The sequence below is a fragment of the Trichechus manatus genome, unplaced genomic scaffold, assembly GCF_000243295.1.
Source record: "Trichechus manatus latirostris isolate Lorelei unplaced genomic scaffold, TriManLat1.0 scaffold00131, whole genome shotgun sequence".
NCBI classification, from domain to species: domain Eukaryota; kingdom Metazoa; phylum Chordata; class Mammalia; order Sirenia; family Trichechidae; genus Trichechus; species Trichechus manatus.
This window is the reverse complement of record NW_004444067.1, coordinates 4183150-4193876: the sequence shown is the minus strand read 5'-3', so window position 1 is coordinate 4193876 and position 10727 is coordinate 4183150.

The window sequence follows — 10727 nt, the reverse complement described above, 5'->3', positions numbered from 1 at the left end:
CCACCCCCATTCTCCTGCCATCATCCCAGTCTATGAAAGCATTGGCTGGTTGGCTTCAGTCTTCAGGAGACAGATTCACCAGAGGTTGGTAGCTCTGTAAGACAATCACTGTGTCCCACACTCCACCCCTCTCCTCAAAGTCCTCAGAAAAACCACACTGGCTTCTTCACAGTCTCATCTTCTACCACCATCCAGGGCACAGATCTTCCATCCCTAGCTGGGAATAAGGCACAGTTGACATTCATTAGCCATTTTTAGCTGTCAAGTTTCATCATGTCGCTAAGCCTCTTCACTGGAGTCTTTAGTAAACACACAGTTTATTTCTCCAGGATGGTCAAATCACCACTGGGCTGTCTAGAAATTGAAGGAATGTCATCCCAGGCAAACACTTCACAAGATGTCACTTGCATTGACCATAATCTGGAGCTCCCAACGTGGAGAAGTCCTGCTGCTGAGGATATGCATGGTATTTAGGTCTAGTAGCTCCGGAAAGCAGACAGCATTAACAGGTGGTGACAAACACACAATGGTTGACCAGGAAGATATCCTGCCAGGGAGGATGGGCTTCTGGGGAAGACGGAGGCTCCATTAAAACCCTCATTCCCTTTCAGAGCCGAAGGATTGCTGGCCCTGAAGTTGATAGTTATCCTACATTGACTAAAAGAAGACAACAACTCTTCACTGAGCATCTGCTCTTTGTCAGGTACTGCCTAGGGGCTAGGAATAAAAATGCCACAGACCAGTTAGGAAGTACATCAGTCAGGGTCCCATCAGGAGAAGAGAATCCATGCCACTGAGTTCAATAACGATCCTTTTATATGGGGAACTAGTTACAGAGGTGTCGTCAGAGCTGAATGCAAGGGAAGGTGAGGCAATCTAGAGATTAACAACTAGAGAAAACTGTTACTGCCCCAGGGCTGCAGGGGCAAAGCCCAGGAGCCAGGACCATGAGGACAGGTCTGCAAACCTGAAAGGGGGGTAACACCCCAGAGCTGGAGCCAATGTACTGACTGCCAGGGGGATTTGGGAACATGACAGGAGGGTCAGCCTGGTAGGAGTAGAATCACAAAGAACAAAGTCAGTGCCCTACCCCTGTTCTCCAATTTTCCTCCATTGCCCCTCATTGGCCAAACCTACTTAGAAGAAACAGAGTCTTCAGGCATCTTGCCCTGTTACACAGTGACTCATAGCAACCCTAAAAGACAGAGTAGAACTGTCCGATAGGGTTTCCAAGGTTGAAAACTTACTTTGAACATGCTACTAGGAGAAACCAGTCCCTGGAGAAGGACATCATGCTTGGTAAAGTAGAGGCTCAGCAAAAAAGTGGAAGACCCTCGACAAGATGGATTGACACAGTGGCTGCAACAATGGGCTCAAACATAGAGGATGGTGCAAAACTGGACAGTCTTTCATTCTGTTGTACACGGGGTCGGTATGAGTTGCAACCAACTCAATGGCATCTAAGGAACAACAACAACCTTTACGAAAGCAGACTGCCACATCTTTCTCCTGTGGAGTGTCTGGTGGGTTTGAACTATCGACCTTTCGGTTAGCAGCACAGCACTTACCCACTGCAGCACCAGGGCTCCTTAATCAACCAACACATGGGGAAAATCAAAGATTCGTCACCATTTTGTCATTTTCATAAGATGGTAACATTTAAGAGATCCCAAGATTTGAGACATCTGCAACGCGTTTCACCAACTCCAGCTTGTTGCTTCTGCCCTACAAGGTAGGACTTGTGTGCGTACCTTGCCTTATGAAGGTGAGTGCATAGTCTCTTTAGCCCTCATATTTCCGTTGTTGTTAGCTGCCATCAAGTCAGCTCTGACTAAATGTGACCTTACGTATAATACAGCAAAATGTTGCCTGGTCCTACATAATCCTCATGACCATGGGTATGCTTGAGTCCATTGTTGCGGCTATTGTGTCCATCCATCCCACTGAGGGTTTCCCTTGTTTTTGCTAACTCTCTACCAAACATGATGTTCTTTTCTAGTGACTGGTCTTTCCTGATGACCTGTCTAAAGTAAGTATTTCTACACTAGGTTAAATATCTCTAAGGTTTGTCAGAAATCATTGGATACAGTCCAAAACAGGTTACAGCAGAGAGGTGACTCTGATGATTCTGATGACATTGCAGCAAAATCACATCTTGGCTCAAATCCCATCTCCTCTTGGGTGGGAAGGCAGGGCTGGGATCCAGGGCACATAAAAGACCTCACACGAGAGCCTCAGCTGCAGTCTCCACGTTCGCAGCTCATCACCAGAGCTGACTTTATTCCTTAGGCTTATGGAAGTATCACCTTGCACCAAATGTGGTCTTGAGTTTTAAGAACTAAAAAAATACCAGATGCTTAACAGGAAAGACATCCTTTCCGAGTTACCTCCCTTACAGGAGAGGCCATAAGTTCTCTGGCTCTAAAGTTTACCAGGGTCTCCACTCTCTCCAGCTTGCATACAGGATACATTGGTACAAGTGAGAAGGAAGTAGCTAGCCTTAAGTGGTGCCATCAGGCCTAAAAGGAGGAAGCTACAGACCCATTTCCTTTCTTTCCATCACTAGAAGACCATGAGGACATGGTTGATTATTTACCTCACTTTCCCATATACTCTGAATTTCAGCTGCTTCTATTAGCAGTAGCTACTGGAAAAACAAACCAACAAAGACAAACACCAAGCCCCCTACGGGCATGTTAGAAAGAATGAGAAGCGTCTGATATACGGAGGGAAGCAAATGTGGCTGCAAAGATAATGGGGGAAGAAGTGGTCTCTCTCTGGTGTATCAGTGGGGCTTATATAACCTGTTCTCTACTTCAATTTACAAGTCCCCATTTCTACTCTTTGTGCCTCCTACATACAGAATATGTTATTTGAGTCAATTACCTGTGTGCATTTTCCTCTTCATCGCTCTCTTAGGCAAAATACTGACTCAAACTCAGTGAGGAGTTATGCAATCAGGCCTGAAGGCCATGGGCTCATCACATTTGAGTGAATGTGGTTAGACAGATGTGATAGGGCTCAATCCCAGATGCCTCCTCCAAGTGCTATTGTGGATATGGAGAGACACATTATCGGAAGTATTGGTAATGCTCAGCAAACGTCCTCAAAATGCCCCCTAGGAACACATATGGATTCACTAGCTGACTTTCCAACCAGAGTAAGTGACTGAAATTCTATCTTCAGTTATAAATGAACTTGGGGACTTTGGAAATACCCCCGCGATATCTGTGAGCCGGAGATATCTATTCATTTCAATCTGTCAATATCCACAATAATTCTGGGACATTTAAAACACACAGACCCAGGAGTGCAGGACATCTGGTTTACCAGTCGCTGTCCCTCTAGCTCAGCTGTTGCATGAGCTCCCGTTTGCTGCTGGGAGCCCTGACGATTTTACAGGTGGAATGTCTTTCTACCTGAGTCAAACACGTTTAACTCAATCAATGGAGTTATTGTTCTGAGGCCAAAATGTCTCTGACTCATACCCTCGCTTTTGTTTCCCATATTATAGGAGTGCGATATTAATTTCTAGCTCTGAGTGGCAGAATCCTCCTAGCACTATAAAAAAGAAGGAAGAAATAAGAGGAACGTCTGCCGAGCACTCCCCTGACATAGCTTTTCATTTCACCAGTAAGAGCAGCACAACAAACATTACCTACCAGCTTGTGGAAAGTTCTCTAACCGATCAGTCAGTGACCGGAGCCTCCCATCCTCCACAGTTCTCATTTAGGAGGTGTTTCTTCTCCAATGTGCGCCCCCCAATTCTCTGTGTTATGAATCCACTGAAGTAAAAAGCTGTGAGAAGCTGACAGTCACCAGGACCCATCCTCCATTGACAGCACAGGGACTGCTGGCTGTCACCCTCTGTCCTCTGTCAGTTTAATCTGGATGTGAACACAGGTATTTGCTGCCAGAATCACTAAAGGGAAACCATAGAACTGTCTGAGTGGGCTCGGAAGCAGCCTGAGAACTGTGCTCGCTCTCCTTCTTCTGCAGCACTCACAGGAGTGCTTGAGTCTGGTTGCTGTCTTTCTTCTTGAAAAGAGTGGGAAGACCATCACCCTGGGCTGCAAGCTAATCTAGAACTAAAACTCAGGGTATTTACTCTTGGCTAATAACCATCCGGAGCCCTGGTGGTATAGTGGGTAAGAGCTCAGGCTGCTAACCAAAAGGTTGGCAGTTAGAATCCGCCACCAATCCTTGGAAACCCTATGGGGCAATTCTACTCTGTCCTATAGAACAGCCATGAGCTGGAGTCTACTCGACAGCAACAAGTTTGGTTTTTGGTTTTATAAACATCCAGGAGTCCCTGGGTGGTGTCTGGTTAACAGTTAATCAGCTTGGCTGCTAACCGAAAGGTCAGAGGTTTGAGTCCACCCAGAGCTCCTCGGAAGAAAAGCCTGGAAATCTACTTGCAAAAACTCAGCCATTGAAAACCCTACAGAGCACAGTTCTACTCTAACACCAGTGGGGTCACTATGAGTCAGAGTCGACTCAACAACAACTGGTTTTTAATAACCGTCCAAATCCAGAACCTGGACTTTCTCAACATGGCTAGCTGGCTGGGTCACCGTGTGGAACAGCATTTAGGTAATGATGTCTTCCTCTCGTTGAATTTATTTTCAAAATTATCTCCTATTTTTGACGAGTAATAACGGTTTTCCATGTAGAATGTCGAAGCAGTTTTCATTCTAAGTACATTTTTATAAGCAAAACAAATTTTTAAAGAATATTTAAAGTAGATGATAGTACAAATAGGATGGCAACTATGGAAAATATTATGAATATCCCAAAAAAGACTGGAAGTTGGGAAATGCTGTGTAAAGGTTAGTGGGAGGGTACATTTAGGGGAGACATAGGCCTACAGTGCAACCAGGCCTGCAAGGGAAACCTGAAAGCTGCTGCTGGGTTCATTTCTAAGCAAAGCAAATACAAACGTAAGCTCTGTGCTAAGTCTTTCTTCCCTCTAACAGTATCTTGCCACTCCACAGTCTAACCGCAAACACAACCCCAAACTGTGACTTTACTGTCAGAACATTGGGTTGCTACAAAATTTATTTAAGCTGGCAAGGGTGTTTCTCATTAAATGCTGCCATAGTTATTGCTATTTCTGAAAACAGTCTAATGTATTCCAGGCTGTTATTGACAATATATTGATTTCTTGTTTTCACATTTGGGAGTAAAATGACAGAGGAATCCATGAGCTGATATAAGTGTGTGTAGAACATGTGAACATGTGTGTAGAACACACGCATGTGGGGTTTTAATAGTGCTTCATAATCTCTGATACTTCAAACCCAGTGCCACGGAGTCGATTCCAGCTCATAGCAACCCTATAGGACAGAGAAGAACTGCCCTATAGGGTTTCCAAGGAATGCCTGGTGGATTCAAACTGCCAACCTTTTGGTTAGCAGCTGTAGCTCTTAACCACAGCACCACCAGGGTTCTGGTGCTTACTAAATTAAAATATTTTAAAAAATCATAGTGGGTAAAATCAACATTCTCTCTCCAGAAAAATCTTCTGCTTCAGCATATATATTCAAAATGAGCTCAAAGGCAAAAAACATTGATTTCGGAAAGTACATATTTTAATGTTTCCAAAGAGTGAAGTGCCCCAATAGTGACGTGTAGTATGACTTGAGGTGGTGCCTGTACAACACTGGGGCCCTGGTTGCACAGTGGCTAACAGCTTGGCTGCTAACCAAAAGGTTGGCAGTTTGAATTCACCAGCTGCTGCTTGAAAACTCTGTGGGGGCAGTTCTGCTCTGCCACATGGGGCTGACTGTGAGTCGGCATCGACTCAATGGTACCCGACATCAACAACACACTTATCTAGTCCCACAGCTTTAAATATCATCCAACACATGCAAACAACCCCAGATGTATATCTCCAGCCCTGACTGCTCACCAGAACGCCATGCTCAAATATCTGCTTGCTTAACTTTTAAAGGAACCACCAAATTGCTTTCCAAAGTGGCTGCACCATTTTACATCTCTGCCAGCAGGGAACGAGGGCTCCAGCCCCTCCACATCCTTGCCAGCACTTGGTGGGGTGGATTGTTTCAATTCTACCCATTCTAACAGGTGTGTAGTGGTAGCTCGTTGTGGTCTTCATTTACATTCCCCTAATGACGGATGATGTTAAACATCTTTTCATAAGCTTTTTTCGCCATTCCTGTTATCTTCCTTGGGGCCGTTGTGGCGCAGTGGTTAAGCGCTTGTCTGCTAACCAAAAGGTCGGCAGTTCGAATCCACCAGCCGCTCCTTGGAAATCCTATGGGGCAGTTCTACTATGTCCTATAGGGTTGCTACGAGTAGGAATCGACTTGATGGCAATGAGTTTTTGGGAGACGATATTAAACAACACAGAGTCCCACAGTGAAAAATTTTATTTCATTTTCGACTTTCTTTCAGTCCTTCCCATTACATTGAGGAGAGAGTCTCCTTGGGTGGCTGGGATGGCTTTGACACCTCTAATACCTACTAATTTTCCTTTTCAGTAAGGGGAGAATGGGCATCAAGCCCAGTGCCTCGGCTTGCATCGGGATCTAACTAGGAATTGACACTTTTTGTACCAGTTTGAACATTTGGCTACAATTAATAGCCAAATACAGGTAGTCCCTGACTTATGGTGTATTCAGTTACAATGAACCACACTTCTGACCATTCTTTGTTTGTATACCTTATCCTTAGTAGTACGTACTACATACGATGTTGCAGCCCATAATTTCCTAATGTTATCACTCATGCCAACCCCCAAAGACAAATAAAGATTGAATTTATAAAGATACTACTAATAAAAGGCAATAATAATGAAAACTGAAAAAAAAAAATGAAGTATCCAACTTAAGTCAGAACCAACACAGGATGGAGTGGTCAGAATGGAATCCTGTTGTAAGTTGAGGACTACCTGTAATGCAGGTAACGAATTAGCTGGCACAACAAGTAATCTGGAGGAATTCAGCTCTCAGGAACCAGAGTCTGTGTCTCTGCTATTTTCTTGGTCTTTATTGTTGTTGTTGTTGTTAGCTGCCATTAAGCTCATCCTTGTGATCCTTAAGGTTGTGTGTCGACTTGGCTAGGCCATGATTCTCAGTGGTTTGGCAGTTATGTTGTAGTTTGGCAGTCGGATAATGATGTGATCACCTCCATGATGAGATTTGATATAATGTGATCACTTCCATAATGGGATCTGCTATGAGTAGCCAATCAGTTGAAAGAGAGTTTCCTTGGGGGTGTGGCCTGCATCCAATATAGGTGGACTTTCTGGTGAGGCTGGTGGGATTTTGATTGCACTGGATCCTACAGCTGGCTCCTGTTTGTCTGACCTCCAGTTCCTGGAACTTGACCTAGCAGCTTACTTGCTGTCTTGCCTGCCAATCTTGGGATTCATTGGTCTTTGAAGCCTGTGAGCGAGAGCCTTGTTGTCTGACTTACAGATCTTGGGTTTTCCAGCATTTGCAGCTACGTGAATCAGGAGAAGCCTCCAGCCTGAATCATGGATTTGGAATGTTCCAGCCTCTACAAGCTCACGAGTCATTTCCTTAATAAAAATGTCTCTCTCTATATATTTATATGCTTTACTGGTTTTGCTTCTCTAGAGAACCCAGCCTAAGACAGTCCCCAACTCACGGTGACCCCATGCATAATGGAACGAAATGCTACCTGGTCCTGTTCCATCCCCATGATTGGCTGCAGATCAAACCACTGTGATCCATAGAGTTTTTATTGGCTACTTTTTGGAAGTAGATTGACATGCCTTTCTTCCTCGTCCATCTTAGTCTGGAAGCTCTGCTTAAACCTGTTAAACATCATAGTACTTGGACACAAACGGCATGCCCGCATTTCAAACATCAAATCCTCACACATTAGCCTCCCAAGCAGGAAGAAGCTGGGCAAGAAAAAAATCCTTCTTGAGATTTTTTTTTTTTCCCTTAAAAATTTATATATTTTTTCCTTTTGCTGTTTATTTTGTCTGATTGGTTTCTATTCTACTTTTTTAAATTTACTTTTCTCATAAGTGCCAGCTCTGATGCCCCCTTATGTCTCAATGGTGACTTCTAGGTCACATGTCCAACTCTAGACCAATCACAGGCAATGGGCAGAAGGGTCACATGTCTGTCTCAGACCAATCACGTTTCATTTCTTGAACCCAGAAGAGGGATCTCAAGCCACTCTCAGTAGAAAATTGGGAGTTGCAGTGGGGAAAATGGGCTTCTGGTTGGGCAGTAAAAGAGTCAACCACAATTGTTTATTTGCACTATATTTTTCTGTTGGATTACCACTTATGGCAATGATACAAAACACGAAACTGTGAGATGCTCAGAATACAAATTATATTGTCCTAAAGTGGTGTCCCATACTATTTGGTGGTGAGTGCGTACGACAAAAGCCTTGAATACAACTCCCGAACGCCTGACACTTTGGCTATATATAGTGTACTTCATGGATGCTTTGTGCAGGAATCAAGATTTTTTTAGAGGAAAATCCTAAGGCCTGGATGAGACTGTAGAGTAACACTTGATGTTTATCTCAGTGTTTTCTCCTGTCTCCACCAGAAACACACTTAATCCATCCCAGATGAAGAACCTCCACATCTGAGGTATCATTTCCTGCATCTGAGAGGGCACTTAATATGCAAGGTGCATTGAAATTAAGGTGTTCCCCAGTGCAAAAGACAACACAGTGCTCATTCTTGTAGTTGGGAGAGGCTGACACACAACTCTTCAACTCTCTCACCTTGTTTTTATTTTTCTCATCTGGGTCTAAGATTTTCTGTAAAAGACTGCAGATGTGTTGTTTTAGAAGAATTGACTAGAGCCGATAAGACAGAGTGTGACCAAGTGTCAATTAGACAACAAAGCTCAGATTTCTCGTTTCACTGATTTTTGTTTTTCTCCTTTTCAGAGTAAACTCTGTTGAGAATTCAGATTTGAAGTAAAACAACATGTCATGCCATCCTACTAATTAAGGAAAAAAATAAGTCTCCATTTGTTACAATTCGAATTATTAAAGATTTAAAATCAAATATAATTATATTACTATCAAATGTGGTATACAAGGTACTTCAAATAAGGTTAAAATAAATCAACCACAAGCTTTTATTTTTTTCACAAACCTTTTTAATGAGTAGATAAGACTAAATTGTCAGTACCTTATCAGGTCAGTATAAATGTGGATCTGTTTGTTTTTCTCTCAGAAGAGGTTATGGTATCTCTGTCCTTCAGTCATTTCATATTATTAATGTGGACACGTTTTTCTTTGCATATCAGATTTTTTTTTAATGAATTTCTAACTTACACTTGTCCCAATTATTATGAATTTCAAATTAAGGACAATTGAATTAGTAATACTTATGGATAATAAAGGGCTTTTCCGGAACAAATGATGCCTTAATTGCTTCTAGAGATACGTGGCAGGCTCACTTGACTTGCTCCTTTCAACTATTCTACCTCTCCTCCTTTTTGCTGACAGAACACACTTTACTAAGAGGCTTTCTGACATCATTTGTAGACAGCATGTGACCCAGTCTTTGTTAAAGTACCCATGGAGAAATCTGATTGGAGGTATTCTATAAAGGTATTCTTCCACAATTAGAGAAACACACGGAGAAGCCTGACTTCCTCCTTCTTTTCAATATAGTTATATGAGGATGTGATGCCAGGAGCTCTGGCAGCCATTTTGGGGAATGAGGTGACAAATACAAGGACCATGCCAATATGTTAAAAAAGCTGGAATAGAAGGAGGAAAAAAGCCTGGATGTCTGAGGCATCTGAGAGCTCTTAAACCAACTGTGATGTTCCTTCATTTTAGAACTCTTGGATAAAATAGCAAAACCCTATTTTGTAAGCCCTTCTACTTGAGTTTTTATCAGTTGGCACTAATACAAGGCTGCGTCGGAAGATTCCCAATGGAACTGAGTTTCTAATGGTGAAATTCCAAGAACAATAATACATGGATGAGGAATATATTCTGAGTTTGGATACAGTCTTCCTATGGGCCCCAAAATTCCAAAATGTAGAACATTTCCTATATTGCTTAGGCATTGTGATGGTTAAGATTGTATGTCAACTTGGCTAGACCATTATTCTCAGTGTTTTAGCAGTTGTATGATGTCATGATCACCCCCATGATGGAATCTGCTGAGTGGTACTGGCGGAGGCGGGGCCTGTGGCAGCTCACCATCCCCTCAGTTTCATCTCTCTGACTTCCGCCGGTTACCTTCTGCCTTCTCGCCTTGCCAAGGTTTTTGGCTTGTTCCAGACTCAGCAGCTGCCTCTTGTTGTCTCACCTCCGGTTCGTGGGACTTGAGCTAGCAGCTTACCTGTTGATCTTGGAATTCGTCAAACTTCTCAGCCTGCAAGCAAGAGTCCAGTTCCCCGACCTACTGACCTTGGGTTCGCCAGCCCCTGCAGCTACATGAATCAGGAGAATCCTGATTGCCTTGTCTGCTGATCTTGGAATTCACTGACCTTCACAGCCTGTGAGTGGGAGCCCCTCTCTGACCTGCCGACCTTGGGTTCACCAGCTGATCTGTGGACTTGGGACGTTTTAGCCTCTACAATTGCGTGAGCTAGTTCCTTACTATAAGTCTCTCTCTCTATATATTTATACACTTTACTGGTTTTGCTTCTCTAGAGAACCCAGCCTAAGACATCTGGTACCGAGAGTGGGGTGCTGCTCTAACAGATACCTAAAATGTGGAAGCAATTTTAAAACTGTGA